At 43.0% G+C, this 15,372-nt stretch overlaps 1 long non-coding RNA gene and 1 pseudogene across 2 annotated transcripts in view; both read left to right on the forward strand.

Annotated features, from left to right (window-relative positions):
• Window positions 1–321: 321 nt before the first annotated feature.
• LOC123379017 overlaps window positions 322–15,372 on the forward strand; it is a 60,842-nt gene continuing 45,791 nt past the window's right edge. The window contains exons 1-2 of one of the 2 annotated variants that reach the window (XR_006582919.1): window positions 322–635; window positions 1,309–1,467. This is a non-coding gene — a long non-coding RNA (uncharacterized LOC123379017). The remainder of the gene's footprint in view (window positions 636–1,308; window positions 1,468–15,372) is intronic. The other variant, XR_006582920.1, reaches the window with a different exon arrangement.
• Window positions 4,295–5,512, forward strand: LOC109503030 (annotated as a pseudogene).

Below are 15,372 nucleotides of genomic sequence, written 5' to 3' on the forward strand. Positions count from 1 at the left end.
CTGCCTTCTTCCCCAGTTGCACTTGACTTTTCCTGCACCAACCCTGGGTCTTTAGTAGCCAGCAAGGAGGTGATTCAGGGGCCTCTTCCTGCTGGGGCTGACCTGACTCTGTTTACCATGCTCGCCCCATTCCTACCAGCTGCTCTCGCCTATTACCATAATCCCCAAGTGGCTGCTGCTGGTCCGAAGGCCACTTGAGGACCCTGGAGAGGAGGTCAGGGAGCACGATAGTGATAGTTGCATAGGGCCATGGCCTGAGTAGTTTTGAGCCCAACTCGTTCATTCATCATTCATTCAAGCAGATGTCCCTGAGCACCTGTTCTGGGCAAGGCGCCGTTCTAGGTCCCAGGGGATGGGGGAATGTAAAGATGGCCCCTGCCTCAAAGCACTTAAAGCACTTTCACAACATCCCATCTTTCAGACTGAGAGTTTGAATCCAAAGCAAGGAAGAAAAAGTCACGTCACCTGGAGCGCTGTAAACGCCCCACCCCTTTGGTTCTTTACAAGCAGGATTCACACATCTCTTCCCGTGAGAATTCCTGTCGTCACCCCAGTGAGGCTGGAGGCCGCTGAGAGTTTTCAGAGGAAGAAGCAGAGGGTACGGGCCATTACGATTTGCCCAGGTTTCCCAGATGGTGAGTGGCACAGCTGGGGTCTGAGTCCAGGATCCCTCCGTGGAGGCTGAGGCTCTTTTCACTCTGCTCTGAAAGACTTTGTCTTCATTTTCTCCTGCCTCGTCTCTGAGCCCTTCTCTTTTCTCCTCCCAGTGCTCCTGGGACCCTGTGGCCTTCGTGGGCTCCCTCGGCCTCCCCACCCTCAGCAACCAGGAGCTTCTCAGTTCTCTAGTTTGATAGGTTATGCTAATGCGTGAACATAGGTCAAACACAGCAAATTTCCAATCCTATTTTAAGCTTCGGGCAGATGAGGTTCTAATGGAAAATGAATACAATGACTATTTAATGGACAGGCTGGCTGAGGATAAACGACTTTCAGCAGTATGCAAACATTTATCCAGCACCTATCATCTTGGAAGAAATGAGCTAGGGAGTTCATGGGAGGGGACCGGGCAGTCACTTCCCCAGTGCCATGGCACAGAAAGCTTGGAGCTGGGGGCCAGCTGGAGCTCTGTGTGAGTCCTTGCTGCGAGACGCTGGGCAAGCGACAAGCTCTTTGAGCTTAGCGTTCTGTGAAACGGAGATAAAAATATCTACTCACAAGGTTCTCGTGAGGATTCGACAGGCTAGTTAGACGTGACGTGCAGGTGTTAGGAGTTTAAATGTTTAATATGTTTGTTCCCCGCCTTCTCAGAGAGCTTACGTTCCAGCTGGGGCCGTAAGGTCATTACCGTGAGTTGAGTAAGAGGTTAACTACACGCCAACAGTCTCGTCCTTCCTGAACCTCGCAAGAGAGCTACTTACTTTGGGGACATGTAAAAGGACAGAACACACGTGGGAAGACAGAGCACAGGTAAGAGAGCATGGTGTAGATGAGGAAATGCAGGTACAAGTAAGATGTAGGGCAGGCGAGAGGGCAGGCGAGGCGCGCAGGCGAGGGTACGGTGAGGAGGGCAAGGGCCCAAGGCTGTGGCCCGGCAGGTAGGGTCCAGGTCCTGGGGGCTCCAGGTATACCTTACCTTGGGCGGCATAGCCCCAGTCTGCCTCTGTTTCCTCTTCTGTCTCTGTCACTATCTCCCCATCTGCATTTCTCTTATAAGTGTATCTGTCATTAGCCTTGAACCCCAGTCTAAATCCAGGATGATCTGAGATCCTTAACTTAATTACATCTGCAGAGGTCCTTTTCCAAGGCCTGACGAGTGCCCCAGATCTCATTCTTAAATCTCACTGAAGCTTGCTATGGGAATTTAAAATGGTACGGCCACTATGGTAGTTTCTTAAAAAGTTAAACATATGCCTACCACTTAATCCGGCCATTCCATTTCTACGAATTTACCTAAGAGAAAACAAACCAGATTTCCACATAAAGACTTGTACACAATGTTCATAGCAGCTTTATTTGTAACAGTCAAAAATTGGAAATAACCCAGATGTCCAGCAGGCGAATGGATAAACACATTGTAGGGTATCCACACAATGGAATCCTACTTAGCAATCCAAAGGAATGAACTACATTGCAACATGGAAGAGTCTCAAGGTAATTTTATTAAGTGAAAGAAGCAAAACAAAAAATGAATATATACTGGATTGATTCTGTTTAATAATAAACTCTAGAAAATGCAAACTGATCTATAGTGACAGAAAGCAGATCAATGGTTCCTTACGGATGAGAGAGGTTGGAGGGAGAGGGCAGAGAGACTGCAAAGAGACACAAAGGAGCATTTAGGTGTCATGGATATGTTCACTACCTTGATCATGGTGATATTTATACATGTGTCCAAACTTAACACATCGCACGATTTAAGTATCTGCAGTTCATGGTATACCAATTACACCCCAATAAAACTACTTCTAAAAAACCCACCGAAGAATTTTAATTAAGGTAAAGACATGGCCAGATTTTCAAAGACCTTCCAGTTGTACGGAAATGGAGAAGACACTAGAGACAGGAAAACAGCCTAAGGCCTAATTACATATATAGTTAGGTAAGAGACGAAGTGCTGACTCATTCAATTTAATTGCTGTGTAGTATTCCATTGTGGAAATATATCATAATCCATCTATTCGCCCATTTGAAGGATATTTAGATTGTTTCTAATTGTTTATTGTTACAAAAATGCCTTATCGAATAGTATTATAAGTTTCTCCAAGTACTCACATGGAATAGTGTCTCCAATGAAATACCTACAGGTGCAATTATTGAGTCAGAGTACAAGTGCCTTCAAGTTGACTAAATGTTGCCAAATTGCTCTCTCCAAAGTCATTGCAAAAATATTCCCTCCTGTCAGAATTTTATGAAAGTTTCCATTGTTCCACATTCTCACCGACACTTGGCTTTACCAAAATGTTAACGATTTTATGGCTGTAAAATGGTATCTAATCTTTCGAAAGTGCATTTCCAGAATTATTAGTGAGGTTGCATATCTTATGACTCTTGGTCACTGAGCTTTCCTCTTCTGTGAATTCTGTACATATCTTTTGCTTGCTTTTCCGGTGGGCCACTTGCCCCATTTTTATTGGCTTGTAGTTTGCCTTATATTCTTGTATTCTAATCCTGTATGCTGTACCCTTTGCAAAAGTCTCCCAATCCGTGGCCTATCTTTTCACGTTGTTTTATGGTGCCCTTTGTTATACGATGTGTTTATTTCCTAGTGCTTCTGTAACAAATTACCACAATCTCAGTGGCCCAAAACAACACATTTATTACCTTATAGTCTAGAGGTTAGAAGCCCCAAATGGCTTTCACTTGGCTAAAATCAACGAGTGGGCAGGGCTGTATGCCTCTTGTAGTCTCTAGGGGCAAAATCAGTTTCCTTGCCTTTCCTAGCTTCTAGAACCCACTTCTTGGCTTGTGGCCCCTTCCTCCATCTTCAAAGCTGACCACATAGAGCCTTCAAATCTCTCCCTCATTTTGACACTCCTACGTCCCTCTTATAAGGACCTAGGGTCAATCCAATTTATTAAATAGTTCACTTACCCTACTAATCTGCTATTCCATCTTTGCTGTATAGCAAGCTTTCATAAATGCATGGGTTTATTTCTGGGCTCTCTATTCTGTTCTTTCAATTATTTACTCCCTTGCTTCTCAAAGTGTGTTCCAGGGACCAAAAGCATCAGCATCCCCCGGTTAGCTTGTTTGGAATGCAGAATTTCAAGATGCATCCCATACTTTCTCAATTAGGAGCCGCCCTTAACAAGATCCCCAGGAGATTCCTATGAGCAGGAAAGGTTAAGAAGCACTAGTAGACCCAGTGCTTTTAAAATCTTAGTTACTTCCTTTCAAGCATTGATATCTGGTAACTCAAGTTCTCTTCTTTGCTCTTCATCATGTCGAATTCGTAGTTTGGAGAAGATTGGGAAATTTTATAATAATCGAAGTTAATTCAGGAGCTTGTCATATATAACTTATTTGGGGCTCCTTTTATGTCCTGAGTGTCTCCATAGAGGTTTTGTACATCCTTATGAAGCCCCAAAGTCAGGTTTTTGTCCACATGAGGGTAACTCTGAGCCTCTGGCTGGGCAGGCTGTGTCTGTGTTACAGTCCCTTGCTGCGGGTTTGGTTCCCTGGGGTAGTGGTCGGGCTGTACCTGCCCCCAGCTGACCAATTCCCACTGGGCACCGGCGGAGAGCGAGCTTCAGGAAGTGGAGCTCATACGCAGCGTCTGGCTGTCTGGGGCACCTGGGCAGGCGTTCAGCACTCTTTGGACTGTGGGTCCTCACCCTGACGTACTCCACCCCCCGTTTAGAAAGTCTGGCACGATCACAGGCTGTTCTAGGCAGTAGATTTCCGGGGTAGTATACAGAGAAGGACCGAGCCGACAGACGGGTCTTGGTTGCCCTAGCGAACAGAGAGAAGAGGGCTGGGTTCTTCAACCCCCCATCTTGATTCTCCACATGGCTTCTGCCATTGGCCCTCTTCCTCCCAACCCCAGCATCCTAAGCCCCAGAAAGTTTGGAGGCCCATGGAGGTGCCAGTTGCCCCCTCCCAGGGCCCTAACATGGGAAGCATGGGAGCAAGTCCAGTACTTATATGAGGAATTGCAGAATCCTGCTAAGTTTCCAGACTGGCTGAAAGCTGTGATGTAGGCCCCAGTGTAGTCCCCACGGTGGGGCAGAAACCGAAGCAGGATCAAAAAGTCCTTAAGAAATCTGGGCTTGCCCAATGCTCTAGCAGCTCCGAGGCTCTGAGGATATCTTGAAGCTGGTTTCTGTAGGCCACTCTGTATCAGGCTCTTTGCCATTGCTAAGGGGTGAAGCCCCATTCAAAGACAGGGGTCACAGCACCGATTGGAGAGGAATAGAATCAAAACACTCACTGTATAGATACACCAAGGAGACAGAAGGAAAAAAATGAAGGAATCTGGTCCCGGAGGAGAGCTTTGCACCTGTTGCTGGAGCTCTGGGTCATCAGAGCTGTAAAAGTACTCCACCAGTGGTTGTGAGGGCACCCCAGGAACTGACAGTGACGGATTGCCAACTGCCAAGAAGCTGGAAAAGTTGAAGGCACAGGACCCAGGTGACCAGAACTTCAACAGCAGAATAGTCCAGAGGGGGTGAGAGTTCTTTGTTAGCAACAGCAACTTCCCGTACAGAGTTTAAGCTGGAGCCTAGCTTGGGGAGATGTCATGTGAAGTGTAGCTAAGTTGAGCAAATCTGTTTGGAGCTGCTTGGATTTCTGTGTACGGATTATACACCTTGAGACAAGAGGAAACCGTGAGCCTGGAATGTGAGACAATAGAGCTACTTGGATTTGAATCTGACAAAGAGCAGTGAACTTCACAGGGCAAAGGCTCAGGGGTACAGGGGTCAGGGTGAACAACAGACTGGGTAGATTCCAAAATCCTGGAACGTTGCTCTGGGTCTGACCCACGTGGATCTCTGGTACTCATCATTCTTGCTTGGACTCTCTGTATGTTGAAACCAGGTGGTGTTGCATATATTATTAGAACTTTCGGTGGTACTAACAATTTATGTTTGAGAGGAAAGGAAAATTTTGCCTTCTGACCTCACTCCTTTTTTCAAAGTTCTTATTGTAATTTCAGTTAGTGCACAATGTTACATTAGCTTCAGGTGTGCAATATAGTGAGTGATTCGACAATTTCAGACATCACCCAGTGCTGACGTCACCACAGGCACACTCCTTAATCCCCATCACCTACTTAACACACCCTACTTACCCCCCTCCTCTTTGGCAACCATCAGTTCTCTATAATTAAGAATCTGCTTCTTGATTTCTTTCTCTCTCTCTTTCTTTTTTCCCTTTGCTTGTTTTGTTTCTTAAATTCCACACGAGTGAAATCATATGGTATTTGTCTTTCTCTGATTGATGTGTTTCGCTTAGCATTATACTCTTTAGAAACGCCCGTGTTGTTGCAAATGGCAAGATCTCATTCTTCTTGTGGCTGAATAATATTCCATTGTATATATTTACTATATCTTTACCCATTCATCAATCAGTAGACGCTTGGGCTGATTCCATATCTTGGCTATTGTAAATAATGCTATAAACATAGGGGTACATGTATCCTTTTTAATTAGTGTTTTTGTATTCTTTGGGTAAATACCCCGTAGTGTGATTGCTGGATCATAGGGTAGTTCTATTTTTAACTTTTCGAGGCACCTCCATATTGTTTTCATCAGGCACTGCACCAGTTTGCATTCCCATCAACAGTACACGAGTATCCCTTTTTCTCCATATCCTTGTCAACACCTGTTGTTTCTTGTGTTGTTGGTTTTAGCCATTCTGAGAGGTGTGAGGTGATAGCTCATTGTAGTTTTGATTTGCATTTCCCCGATAGTAAGTGATGATGAGCATCTTTTCATGTGACTGTTGGCATCTGTATGTTTTCTTTGGAGAAATGTCTATTCATGTTTTCTGCCCATTTTTTAAATTGTTTTTTGGGTGTTGAGTTTTATAACTTCTTTGTGTATTTTGGATACTAACCCTTTATTGAATACGCCATTTGCAAATATCTTCTCCCATTCTGTAGGTTGTTGTTTAGTTATGTTGCTGGTCCTTACCTGTGCAGAAACTTTTTTTTTTTTTTATATAGTCCCAATAGTTTATTTTTGATTTTGTTTCCCTTGCCCGAGGAGACATGTCAAGAAAAAGTTGCTTCAGCCAATGTCAATGCTTGTGTTCTCTTCCAGGATTTTGATGGTTTCCTGTCTCACATTTAGGTATTTCATCCATTTTGAATTTATTATTGTGCATGGTGTAAGAAAGTGGTCCAGGTTCTTTTTTTGCAGGTTGCTGCCCAGTTTTTTCAACACCATTTATTGAAGAGACTGTGTTTTTCCCACTGGGTATTCTTTCCTGCTTTGATGAAGATTAATGGGCCATATAGTTGTGGGCCCATTTCTGGATTTTCTATTCTGTTCCATTGATCTATGTGTCTGTTTTTGTGCCAGTACCATACTGTTTGGGTGGCTACAGCTTTGTAATATAGTTTGAAGTCTGAAATTGTGATGCCTCCAGCTTTTTCAAGATTGCTTTGGCTATTTGGGTCTTTTATGGTTCCATACAAATTTTAGGAGTGTTCTAGTTCTGTGAAGAAGGTTGTTGGTATTTTGATAGGGAGTGCATTAAATCTATAGATTGTTTCAGGTAGTATGGACAATTTAACAATATTTGTTCTTCCAATCCATGAGCATGGGGTGTCTTTCCATGTCTTTGTGTCTCTTCAATTTCTTTCATCAGAGCTTTCTAGTTTTCAGAGTACAGGTTTTTCACCTCTTTGGTTAGGTTTATTCCTAGGTATCTTATTTTTGGTGCAGTTGTAAATGGGATTGTTGTCTTAGTTTCTCTTTCTGCTGTGTCATCATTGATGTATAGAAAAGCGACAGAATTCTATACATTGATCTTGTATCCTGCAACTTTACTGAAGTCGTTTATCAGTTCTAGCAGTTTTTTGGTGGAGATGTTGGGTTTTCTTTATATAGTATCACATCATCTGCAAATAGTGAAAGTTTTCTTCCTTACCAATTTGGATACCTTTTATTTCCTTTTCTTGTCTGATTGTTGTGGCTAGGACTTCCAGTATTATGTTGAATAAAAGTGGTGAGAGTGGGGGCGCCTGGGTGGCTCAGTTGGTTGAGTGTCCAACTTTGGCTCAGGTCACGATCTCACGGTTCGTGATTTTGAGCCCCACATCAGGCTCTGTGCTGACAGCTCAGAGCCTGGAGCCTGCTTTGGATCCTGTATCTCCCTCTCTCTCTGCTCCTCCCCTGCTCACCCTCTGTCTCTCTTTCTAAATAAAGATTTAAGAGAATTTTGGTGAGAGTGGACATCCTTGTCTTGTTCCTGACCTTAAGGGAAAAGCTCTTAGTTTTTCATCACTGAATATGATGTTAGCTATGGATTTTCCATGGATGGCCTTTATTATTAAGGTATGTTCCCTCTAAACTTACTTTGTTGAGAGTTTTGACCATGAATGGATGTTGTACTTTGTCAAATGTTTTTTTCTGCATCTATTGAAATGATCATATAGTTCTTATCCTTTCTCTTATTAATGTGATGTATCATGTTGATTGATTTGTGAATATTGAACCATCCAGGAATAAATCCCACTTGCTTGTGGTGAATGATTTTTTTAAATGTCTGGCTGGATTTAGTTTGCTGGTATTTTCTTGAGAATTTTTTGTGTCCATGTTCGTAAGGGTTATTGGCCTGTAGTTCTCTTTTTTAGTGATGTCTTTACCTGGTTTGTGTATCAGGGTAATGCTGGCCTCATAGAAATAACTTGGAAGTTTTCTGTCCTTTTCTAGTTTTTGGAATGGTTTAAGAACAATAGGTATTACCTCCTCTTTAAGTATTTGGTAGAATTCATCTGTGAAACTATTTGGTCCTGGACGTGTTTCTTGGGTTTTTTTGTTTTGTTTTGTTTTTTACTGATTCAATTTTTTTTTTTTCTGATTATCATTCTGTTCAAGTTTACTATTTCTTCCTGCTTCAGTTTTGGTAGTCTATATATTTCTAGAAATTTATCCATTTCTTCCAGGTTGTCCAATTTGTTGACATATAGTTTTTCATAATAGTCTCTTCTAATTGTTTTTCTGTAGTGTTTGTTGTTATTTCTTTCTCATTTGTGATTTTATCTATTTGAGGACTTTATCTTTTTTATTGACATGTCTGGCTAAAGGTTTATCAATTTTATTGATTTTTTTTCCCCAAAGAACCAGCTGCTGGTTTCATTGATGTGTTCTGCTGTTTTTATAGTTTCTATATAATTTATTTCTGCTCTAATCGTTATTATTCCCTTCCTTTTGCTGGCTTTAGGTTTTGTTTGTTGTTCTTTTTCTATCTCCTTTAGGTGTAAGGTTAGGTTGTTTGTTTGAGATTTTTCTTGCTTCTTGACATAGACCTGTGTTGCTATATATTTCCCTCTTAGGACCACTTTTGCTACATCCAGAAGATTTTGGATAGTCATGTTCTCATTTTCATTTGTTTCCATGTACTTTTTAGTTTATTCTTTGATTTCCTGGTTAACCCAGGAAATCATTGTTTAGTAGCATGTTATTTAACCTCCATGTATTTGTGGTCTTTCCAATTTTTTTCTTGTGGTTGATTTCTAGTTTCATAGTGTTGTGGTCAGAAAAGATGCATGGTTTGACTTCAATCTTTGTGAATTTTTGAGGATTGTTTTGTGGCCTAATATGCAATCTATTCTGGAAAATGTTTCATGCACACTTGAGAAGAATATGTATTCTGCTGTTTTACGATGAAATGTTCTGAATATATCTGTTAAATCCATCTGGTCCAATGTGTCATGCAAAGCCATTGTTTCCTTCTTGATTTTCTGTTTAGATGATCTGTCCATTGATGTAACTAGGGTGTTAAATTCCCCTTCTGTTATATTATTATCAGGTCCTTTATGTTTGTTATTAGCTGTTTTATGTATTTGGGTGATCCTATGTCGGGTACATAATTACCATTGTTATATCTTCTCATTGGATTGTCCCCTTACTATTATATAGTATCCTTCTTTGCCTTTTGTTATAGTATTTTTGTGGCTTTTTTCCAAATGTTTGTTTTTGAGAGAGAGAGAGAGAGAGAGAGAGAGAGAGAACGAACAAGTGGGGGAGGGGCAGAGAGCAAGAGGGACAAAGGATCCCAAGTGGGCTCCATGCTGATAGAAGTGAGCCTGTTTCAGGACTCGAACTCACGAACCATGAAATCATGACCTGAGGTGAAGTCAGACGTTCAACCAGCTGAGCAACCCAGGTGTCCCATTATAGTCTTTGTTTTAAAGTCTACTTTGTTCAATGTAAGTATTGCCACTCAGACTGTATTTTGACATCCATTTGCATTATAGATGTTTCTCTGTCCCCTCCCTTTTAACCTGCAGGTGTCTTTAAGTCTAAAGTGAGTCTCTAGTAGGCAGCATATAGATGGGTCATTTTTAAATACACACACACACACACACACACACACACACACACACACACACACATTCTGTCACCCTATGTCTTTTGATTGCATTATTTAGTCCATTTCCATTCTAAGTAATTATTGATAGATCTGTATTGATTGTCCTTTTATTATTTGTTTTGTGGTTGTTTCTGAAGATTTTATCTGATCCTTTTCTGTCTTTGTCTCTTTCATGGTTTGCTGATTTTCTTTAGTGATATATTTGGATTTCTTTCTCTTCATTCTTTGCATATTAATCAGTGGTTTTGATGTATAGTTACCATAGGTTTGTATATAACCTCTTCTGAATGTAACAGTCTAGATTAAGTTGATGGCCATTTAAGTTTGAGCCTATATTTTACTTCTCACCTCCCCATGTTTTAGGTATGACTTATTTTTACAGATATATTCATTTTTACTACTTTTGTATCCTAACTCTATACTGTCTCTTTGGCCTCTCTTTTCCACTCAAAGAGTCCCCTTTAATATTTCTTGCAAAGCTGGTTTAGTGGTCACAAACTCCGTTAGTTTTATTTGTCTGGGAAACTCCTTATCTCTCGTTCTATTCTGAATGATGGCCTTGCCGATTAGAGTATTCTTAGTTGCAGGTTTTCCCCATTCAGTGCTTTGAATATATCCCATCCCTCTGGCTTGGATATTTTCTGCTGAGAAACACCCTGCTAGCCTTATGGGATTTTTCTTGTAAGTTACTGACTTCTTTTGTCTTGTTGCTTTAAAATTTTTTCTTTATAACTATATTTTGCCAATTTAATTACCATATGTCTTGGTGTGGATCTGCTTTTGTTGATTTTGATGGTAGTTCTCTGTGCCTCTTGGATCTGGATATCCATTTCCTTCTCCAGATTAGGAAAGTTTTCAGCTATTATTTCTTCAAAAAATTCTCTGTCCCCTTTTCTATTTTCCCCTCCCCCACCCCCTTCTCCTCTCCTCCTCCTCCTTCTCCTCCTTCTCCTCCTCCTCCTCCTCCTCCTCCTCCTCCCCCCCTCCTCCCCCCCTCCTCCCCCCTCCTCCCCCCTCCTCCCCTCCTCCTCCCCTCCTCCTCCCCTCCTCCTCCCCTCCTCCTCCCCCCTCCTCCTCCCCTCCTCCTCCCCCCTCCTCCCCCTCCTCCTCCCCCTCCTCCTCCCCCTCCTCCTCCCCCTCCTCCCTCTCCTCCTCCCCCTCCTCCCTCTCCTCCTCCCCCTCCTCCTCCCCCTATGATAATGAATGTTATTATATTTGATGGAATCACTAAGTTCTCTAAGTCTATTCTTATTTTGAGTAATTCTTTTTTCTCTATCTTTTGTTCAGCTTGATTACTTTCCATTACTTTGTCTTCTAGGTCACAATTCATTTCTCTGCTTTTTCTAGCCTGCTGTTCATTCCATCAAGCATGTTTCTCATTTCATTTATTGAGCCCTTTATTTCTGCTATGTTGTTCCTTATCTCTGTGTTAAAGGTCTCACTCATGTCTTCCAGTCCTTTCTCAAGTCCAGTGAGTATCCTTGTGATAATTAACTTAAATTCTCTATCAGGCATGTGACTTGTATCTGTTTCACTTAGATCTCGGGCAACGGTCTTGTCCTGTTCTTTCATTTGGGAAAATGTTCTCTGTCTTCTCATTTTGTCTAAGTCTGTGTGCCTGTTTCTGTGTGTTAGGAAAGTCAGCTATGTCTCCTGTTCTTGAGGGTAATGGCCTCATGAATAAGAGATCTTTTAGTGTTATGCCATGTAGTGTCCCCTATTTCCCAGGACCTGGCACTTCAGGGAATATTCCAATGTGTGCTGCATGTTCTCTGCTGTTATGTCCTAGCCACTTTATCCTTCAGGCCAGTTGTCTACAGAGGCTCTCTTTGCCTGTTGTGGGCCGTGTTGGTTCCATGGTCTGAATGTGGTGCATTTGTGGGTATGCTCTGGTCTGTTTGTGAAATGAGACCTATTGCCACCACCAACAGAACCAAGGTTCTGCAAAACTCCTGAGTTGGGAGATGTGGTGTTGGCAGGGGGTTGGGCCATTCTTCTGAGGGAGGGGGCCCACTGTGCTGGGACTGAGGCAAGTGTCACTGAGAGAGGTGGTTCCATTGGAGCATGGGATTGGAGTGGGGCTTGGTATAAGCAAGTTAGATAGTGAGTCTGACATCATTTACTTCTTGATTAATGAACACTAAGAGTTATGGAACTGCTTAGTCAATTGGTTGTTTTCATTATCTGCAAAATAAAGTAAATGTAGCAGAAAAAAAAGTCCTAGAGACAGGTTAACTTTTTATAAGCAGTTAATCTCAGGCAAAGTACTTTCTTAACATCTTTGAGCTGCAATTGTCTCATTTGTAAAATGGAAATAATAACAGAACATTCTAAAGGATTTCACAATGATTAAGAAGCTTTTGGCTACAAGTAATTCAATTTAAACAATAAAGAAACTATATCTCCCCACATAACAATTAGTCCTGATACTTCTGGGATGATTACCTCAGTAATCAATGACACCATCAAAGACCAATTATTTTCCATGTCTTGGTTCTGACATTTTCTTTGTCTCCTTATTCTCAGGCTAATTCCCCTGCTAATTGCAAAATGATCGCTAAAGTTTCTGGCATCCCAAAATTCTTGAGAAGCACCTCCCCTCTCCCCCATGCATTAGATTTCTCTTCATATCTCATTGGCTAGATTTTTTTTCACATGTCCATACTGAAACCAATCACCCTAAGAGAAATGGAATCACAGTAGTTGGTTTCGACCAATTGGGATATAGCTTTTCTTGAGTTGCTGAGAAGAGTGGTAGATATCCAAACAAAATTAGGGCTCTGCCGGCCATGAACAGGGGAACTGGTTGTTTGGTGGGCAACATGAGTGTCTACTACAGAGCTGTTTCCAAATTGTAATGAGATCATTTGCAGCAAGCTCTTGGCATGGTACTTGGTGCACAGGAAGCTCTCAAATCCATGTTATCTAGAAACACTTCTCATGATCTTCACAATTAAGTTATAAATTTAGGCAAGTTTTGAAAATTGCATTTTTCTTATCGTGCTGGATGATATATGTAAACACGGTGACCCCAGGAGCGCAGAGGAGCCCCTAAGCTGGTGTGGAGAGAGGAACTGAAGGGTGAGGAGTGGGGAGAGTCTGTCAGGAAGGGTTTCTCAGAAAGAGATGGCCTTGAGCTGAGTCTTGAAAGGCAAACAGAAGTAAGCAAATCTTAAAAAGAAAGAAAGGATGGATGGATGGATGGATGGATGGATGGATGGATGTAGTGGGCGTGAGGCATGGGAGCATGGGACTAGAAACTTCCCTGTCCTCTATGCACCTGAAAATGCTTAAGGAGAAGGAGGCTGAGAAAGCCCTTGCAACTAGGTATGCCCTGAGCCTGGGGTGCTGTCAACGTATTAAATGTCTCAGACAAATTGATCTTGAGCACATGTGTATTATCTTGGTAGCAAAGAAACAAACGACAAAAGAGTGTGCTGGTTCAGAGAAGGCTTATGTAGTTAGGAAAAAGAATCTTACATAAGTCGCCAGGTTTTCGAGTGAGGAAGATTGAACAGTCATTTCACAAGATCATAACAAGTGGGTATCGCCTGTGTGAAACTGAATAAAAGAAACCCCACTCAAAATGGAGTTGGGAGGCCAGAAGGGGGCACTCCCATCCCCTACCACTCACAGTCAGTTGCAGACCCCAATGGGAAAAGAGCGGTGTGCATTCCCAACAGGAAGAAGCTTACTTCACTACCCCTGCAGGAGGAAGAAAGATTTTCTCCTTGCCTGGCAACAGCCCAGCCAATAAGAGACCGTCACAACTCAGCCAATGAAAAACCACTATCCTTCAAACTCCTAGTTTACTCCAATGGGCTTTTGGCAGACAACAGCCCCACCCGACTCCCCCCTTCCCTGTGTAGAAGAGCATTCCTCAGCTTTGTGCTCCGGACTTGCCTATGGTTTTGACATAGCTTGCATGTCCCGGATGGCAATTCTCTGCTATTCCTGAATAAACCTATTTTGCTGGTAAAATAACCGACGGTTTTATCTTTAAGGTCAACAAATTAAACCAAAGGGCCATTGTAGCAGGACAATCTAAGATACTAGATGTGCTGCCAGTCAAAAGGGGAGGAGGAAAAAAAAAAAGACTTTGGCACATTTAAACAGCAAACGATGAGAGTTCATTTCTCTCTGCGTTTGGAATAGCCAACCTGTGTCCCCAGCCAACTGACAGGCAATACAGTCAACTAGGGAGATGAGCAGAAGCACTGGGTGTAAGGGGAGGGTCAAAGTGGGATTCACGTTCTCGTTTTAAAGCCGTCCCTGATGATTTGTCACATTTGAGCCACGAAGATGCAAAACACAGTTTGCCTGCTGCTTAGTTTCAGATAACATTTCCCCCCACTGGAAACGAATAGCAGGGGAGAGGCAGTGCTGCGAAGCCTGGGGGGGTGGGGGGGATTGAAATGTATTCCGGAAGTTGGAGGGAACCACTGTAGGCTAGTAAGGCTCATTCTCAGGGATCGATTCCCTTTCTCCCGGGCCTGGAAGTTCTAGATAACACCCAGAAGGGAGAGAATGAAGACAAACAACATGGCCAGGTGCTGTTTGTTTGTTTGTTTGTTTGTTTTGCTTGTTGTTTTTTGATAAGGCAATATGCCCGTGCTTTCAAATACCTGCATGTAGAAATCTGACGTACGCAACTGGCTTTCAGTAAGAACCTGCGAACAACTCTATCTTAGCCGGTCTTGTCCGGTCCTTCGGGATCGGCAGCTCCCTGTGGTCCTGCTTCCCTCCCAAGGTGGCAGCCGCCAGAAAGCACCTGGACAGTGACAGCTTCTACCTGAGGCTCCGTGTGCTCTATGCCAGAAAGGGGAGCTCTTTCTGAGTGGTCTCCAAGAAGGGACGTCTTGCCAAGACCGTACGTTCCAACTCTGCTCCGCCCAGAGATATAAAACCACCAATATGTTTGAGAAAAGGGGCAATGAAGGGAGGGAAAGTAAATTATGTGGCACTCCTTTGGTTGGCTGGAAGTTGAGAAGGAAGTGAGGATACCCTCTGGGCCTTCCATGGGACAGTGGGCCTCTGGCAACCCTCTGTCCCCACCTCCGCTGTGGGCCCCTCACATTCTGCGTCCTCTGTGAAAAAGTCCCTGCTCTGTTGGTGACCAGAGACCCTGATCCGAGGCCTGGAGAAGAATATCTCTACCCTTCCCCACCCCTCAAATCTGTATCTTTTGCCCAAAAGGTCTGAGTGGGGAAAGAAGGCGAGAAGAAAGTAAACTGTGTGGCTGAGGTGTCATAGCTATTCTCTTCCATCCCACCCTTGGGCCATACATTTCCTCCCGCAGCCCACACAGGGAAGGCAGGGTGTCCCCTC

Source organism: Felis catus, chromosome C1 (genome assembly GCF_018350175.1).
Source record: "Felis catus isolate Fca126 chromosome C1, F.catus_Fca126_mat1.0, whole genome shotgun sequence".
In the NCBI taxonomy this organism is placed as follows: domain Eukaryota; kingdom Metazoa; phylum Chordata; class Mammalia; order Carnivora; family Felidae; genus Felis; species Felis catus.